Source organism: Crocuta crocuta, unplaced genomic scaffold, assembly GCF_008692635.1.
Source record: "Crocuta crocuta isolate KB4526 unplaced genomic scaffold, BGI_CrCroc_1.0 scaffold20, whole genome shotgun sequence".
NCBI classification, from domain to species: Eukaryota; Metazoa; Chordata; class Mammalia; order Carnivora; family Hyaenidae; genus Crocuta; species Crocuta crocuta.
This window is the reverse complement of record NW_027527932.1, coordinates 6,310,694-6,316,325: the sequence shown is the minus strand read 5'-3', so window position 1 is coordinate 6,316,325 and position 5,632 is coordinate 6,310,694. Positions and strand designations below refer to the sequence as shown.

General features: G+C 44.1%; 1 pseudogene; it reads right to left on the bottom strand.

Annotated features, from left to right (window-relative positions):
* Window positions 1-2,367: 2,367 nt before the first annotated feature.
* Window positions 2,368-4,434, bottom strand: LOC144221340 (heat shock cognate 71 kDa protein pseudogene; annotated as a pseudogene).
* Window positions 4,435-5,632: the final 1,198 nt, after the last annotated feature.

Here is a 5,632-nt window from a genome sequence, read left to right as displayed (position 1 = left end):
CCTCCGGCAGACGCCCCTGCCTCTAGCACGGCACCCCCACCCCAGCTACACACGTGCACAGCCTAACGTACATGTAGAATCCAGAGTGATCCCTAAAAATATAAGTAAGCTCACGTCACTTCCACACCTAAAACCCTGCAATGTCACAGTGTCACTCAGAGTAAAAACCGAAGTTCTTAGAATGGCTGATGAGAACCTGCCTGATCCGTGCCCCAATACCCTCTGATCCCCCATGAATCCACATTTCTGCACCTCACTCCAGCACGCGAGGTTCCTTGCTATTCCTCGATCGTGCGAGGCATGCTTCTACCTTATGCCCTGTGGTGGAAGCTGTTCCCTTGAGCGTGAGGAAGTGGGCAGTCACCTCGCAGTTATCCACTTGCTAATTCCCTCACTTCTTAAATCTTTGATTCAGTCTCACCAAGTCAGGGAGGCTTTTCATGAGCACGTTATTTAATAGTGCCGCCTGCCTCCTGCCCGGCACTCTTGATCCTTCTAACATTGCTTTCCTTGCCCCGTGTCCCATATCACTCTCACCTTTATATAAGGGGCTGTGTGTGTACAGTATATATTATATATACAAACATAGAGAAAGAACTTGAAACATAATGAGGAAATAAAACAGTCAAAAGAGATTTTAAAGGTTAAAAATTAAAACTTGTAGAAATGGACAATACTGAAATTTAAAACCCTCATGGATGTGTTAATCAGTATACTCTGGAAAATTCTGAGGAATAATCCACAGTGCAACATAGAATAACAAAGAAATGGAAATAAGAAAAATTTTTTAATTTTTTTAATGTTTTATTTATTTCAGAGAGAGAGAGAGAGAGACAGCATGAACAGGGGAGGGTCAGAGAGAGAGGGAGATACAGAATATGAAACAGGCTCCAGGCTCTGAGCTGTCAGCATAGAGCTCGATGCAGGGCTCAAACCCACGAACCGTGAGATCATGACCTGAGCCGAAGTCAGACGCCTAACTGACTAAGCCACGCAGGCACCACGAAATATGAAAATCTTTAAAGGAGAGAATAGAAAACATAGAGGAGAAAAAATACTCAAATAGATAATGGCAGATAATTGTCCAAAATTAATGAAAGAAGACGATGCAATTTTAAGATATAACTCCTCCGCAAGGTAAGTAAAAATAAACCCGTATCTACACACATCACAGGTAAACTGCAGAGCGCCCATTAGAAATTTTAAAATCAAACAGTAAGTAAATACAGGTTACCAGAAAAAGGAATAACAGCCTAATCAACACAGATTTCTTTTCAACAATAACAGAAGATGGGAGACTATTTAAAATTAGCCCCAAAAGGCCAAGAAAAAGAAAAAATTATATACCCTAATTTTCATTCAAGGATTAGGGTGCAAGTAAAGACACTTTTGGAATAGGACAGTAAGTATCTTAGCTGTGGCTACTATCACCAAATACCACAGACAGGGGGCTGGGGGCTTGAACAACAAATATTTGTTTCTCACAGTCTGCAGGCTGGGAAGTCAAAGATCAAGGTGCCAGCCAATTCAGTTCCTGGTGAGGGCCCTCTCTTCCTGGCTTGCAGACGGCTGCTTTCTCCCCGTGTTCATAAACGGCAGACAGAAAGAGGGCGTTCTGTCCTCTCTTATAAGGATACTGATCACATCCTGGGGGCCCTCACCCTCATGATCTCCTCTAAAACCAATCACTTCCCAACACTCCACCTTCAAACATGATCCCATTCTGAATTTGGGGGAGACGCATTCCGTCCATAATACGAGGAAAAGAAGCTTACCACTACTACGTTAAAGGAAACATTGATAACAGATATATTCAGGGAAGAATGAAATTAAAAGCAAAATAAATTAAAAGTAAAAAAGATATCATGAGGAAAGAAGTTAATAACAGGTAAGTAAATCTAAAGCAAATATTGTCTCATTCACTGATAGAAGTGAATGATAAGACTTATAGAACTAAGTTACATGGAAACCAACTTGACAATAAACTATTGAAAAAATAAAATAAAATAAAAATAAAAGAGTCATAGAACTAAGACAGAACCACCCAACTGGACAATAACAGCATGTGAAATGGGGGAGGGGAGTGACTGGAGTTAAAGCCTTCCTAGAAACTTGTATTATTTAGCAGGAAGGTGTGGACAGATACGAACAAACGTTAGAATTTAGTAAGCATGCATGTTAAATGTGAGCTTGTCAGAGAATAAAATTAAAACCCATAGACAAGGGAGAAATGGGACAAAGAAACCCCTATTAGAAAAAAGAAAACACGGGGTGCTTGGCTGGCTGTGATTCTTTTTTTCAAGAATGCCCAGTTTATTAACTATAGCAGCTCCTTTAAAACTGCCACGGAATTTGCTACAAATTTGGGTCCTTCAAATGTTTTGTGTGGAACAATGCTAGACCTATTCTCAGGTTGGCTTAATCAACCTCCTCAATGGGGGGCCCGGGGGAGGCACCACCAGAGGGAGGAGCACCGCCCCCAGGGAAGCCTCCGGGCCTTCCTCCAGGCATGCCTCCTGCACTCTGGTACAGCTTCGTGATGATGGGGTTGCACACCTTCTCCAGCTCCTTCTGCTGATGTTCAAATTCTTCTTTTTCTGTAGTCTGGTTCTTATCCAGCCAGTTGATGATTTCATTACACTTGTCCAGAATCTTCTGTTTGTCCTCATCATTTATCTTGCCCTGAAGTTTCTCATCTTCAACAGTTGCTTTCATATTGAATGCATAGGATTCCAGGGAATTCTTGGAGGACACCTTGTCCCGCTGCTTCTCATCTTCAGCTTTGTACTTCTCAGCTTCCTGGACCATGCGCTCAATGTCTTCCTTGCTCAAACGACCTTTGTCTTTTGTGATGGTGATCTTGTTTTCTTTCCCTGTACTCTTATCCACAGCAGAGACATTAAGAATGCCATTAGCATCAATATCAAAAGTGACTTCAATCTGAGGAACGCCACGGGGGGCAGGAGGTATGCCTGTGAGTTCAAACTTGCCCAGTAGATTGTTATCCTTGGTCATGGCACGCTCACCTTCATAAACCTGAATGAGTACACCAGGCTGGTTGTCAGAGTAAGTAGTGAAGGTCTGGGTCTGTTTGGTAGGAATGGTAGTATTGCGCTTGATGAGAACGGTCATGACCCCACCAGCAGTCTCAATGCCAAGAGAAAGAGGAGTGACATCCAACAGCAGCAAATCTTGAACATTTTCAGATTTGTCTCCAGAAAGGATGGCTTCCTGGACAGCTGCACCATAAGCAACAGCCTCATCAGGTTGATGCTCTTATTCAGTTCCTTCCCGTTGAAAAAGTCTTGTAGAAGTTTCTGGATCTTGGGGATACGTGTAGAACCACCCACCAGGACAATATCGTGGATCTGAGACTTGTCAAGCTTGGCATCCCGAAGGGCTTTCTCTACAGGGTCCAGGGTGCCACGAAACAGGTCAGCATTCAACTCTTCAAACCGGGCACGAGTAATCGAGGTATAGAAGTCAATTCCTTCATATAGAGAATCAATCTCAATACTGGCCTGGGTGCTGGAAGAAAGTGTGCGCTTGGCGCGCTCACAAGCAGTACGGAGGCGACGGACTGCCCTCTTGTTCTCGCTGATGTCCTTCTTATGTTTGCGCTTGAACTCTGCAATAAAATGGTTTACCATTCGGTTGTCAAAGTCTTCTCCCCCTAAGTGGGTGTCTCCAGCTGTAGATTTGACCTCAAAGATCCCATCTTCAATAGTGAGGATTGACACATCAAAAGTGCCACCTCCCAAGTCAAAAATCAGCACATTCCTTTCAGCTCCAACCTTTTTGTCTAAGCCATAAGCGATAGCAGCAGCAGTTGGCTCGTTGATGATCCTAAGCACATTAAGACCAGCAATAGTTCCAGCATCTTTGGTAGCCTGACGCTGAGAGTCATTAAAATAGGCAGGTACTGTGACTACAGCATTGGTAACAGTCTTGCCAAGGTAAGCCTCTGCAATTTCCTTCATCTTTGTCAAGACCATAGAAGACACCTCCTCTGGATAGAAACTTTTGGTCTCTCCCTTGTATTCTACTTGGACCTTGGGCCTGCCAGCATCATTCACCACCATGAAAGGCCAATGCTTCATATCAGATTGGACAACAGCATCGTCGAATCTGCATCCAATCAGGCGTTTGGCATCGAAAACTGTGTTGGTGGGATTCATTGCAACTTGATTCTTTGCAGCATCACCGATCAATCGTTCGGTGTCAGTAAAGGCGACATAACTTGGGGTGGTCCGGTTTCCCTGATCGTTGGCAATTATTTCCACCTTCCCATGCTGGAAAACTCCCACACAGGAGTAGGTGGTGCCAAGATCGATGCCAACTGCAGGTCCCTTAGACATAGTTGCTTCTGGGTGGGCCCGGCCCGGCTCGGGAAGAAATCAGCTACCTGGAAAGCTAGCGCCGCGTTCAATGAGACCCTGGCTGGCTGTGATTCTTGATCTCAGGGTTGTGGGTTTGAGCCCCATGTTGGGTACAGAGATTACTTAAAAATAAAATCTTAAAAAAAAAGAAAAGAAAAGAAACAGGGAATGGGGCCCAATAGAGTAGAATAGAATAGAATAGAATAGAATAATGAGCAACATGCTTTTTAACTTTATTTTTAGTTGAAGTTTCTATATTGTACTGAAAATGTATTTCAATTCTAACATGCTTTTTTAAAATTTATTTATTTATTTTTGAGAGACAGAGAGACAGTGGACAAGCAGGGGAGGGTCAGAGAGAGACGGAGTCATAGAATCTGAAGCAGACTCCAGGCTCTGAGCTGTCAGCACAGAGCCCAACGCTGGGCTTGAACCCACAAGCTGCGAGATCATGGCCTGAGCCAAAGTCGGGCGCTTAACCGACTGAGCCACACCCCGAACATACTCCCCCTTTTTCAGAAGGACAGCCCAGTTTGGATGGCCATGGTAGGGGAGAAACGGAAATCCAAATACTGACCCAAAGCAAAGTTTGTTCAAGACATTCATTTCCCACACAGGACCGATCTTTCAGAGTCATGACTATTGAGACAAAAAGCTACAGAGAGCTTTCCCCTGTTTCTAAGGAATGTACTGTTTTCCAACTTTACTCTCTGATTATTCAGTTGCTCCAGGAACAAAGACACTAGAAAATTTAGAGACAAAGAAGGCAAAGAAGTATCTCCCCCATCTGTGTATTCCCTTCCTTTGTAAAAAGGCTGAACTGGACTGGTGATGGTCAGAGTCGCTTGGGTCGCAAGGCTGAAGTGAGCTCAGAGGTCACTGGAGGGGGAGGGGTCCCAAGATTGAGGCAGGGACAAATAATTCCACAAAGTTGAACAGCGCCACAAATAGTCCAGTAGGTCAACGAAGACATCGCAAGGGTTGCGGGGGACAGAGTTACAACTCCCGAGTATAGGGCTAAGAGTTCGGCCCAGAAGACTTAGAAAGTAAGTGTGAGCAGGCTCTCAAGGGGAGGAAAGAAACACATTATTTAAATATTATTAAACAGCATTTAACAGTGGGTGCTGTTGAAAATATGCAGCTACTTCCGCCAGTAGCACGTGCACCTTGCTTCTGAGAGCCAGCGCAAGTGCAGTGTGTGGGCAGATCTGCCTAGTTTCAAGCACTGGGAAGTGGAGTGAATAATCACTGCC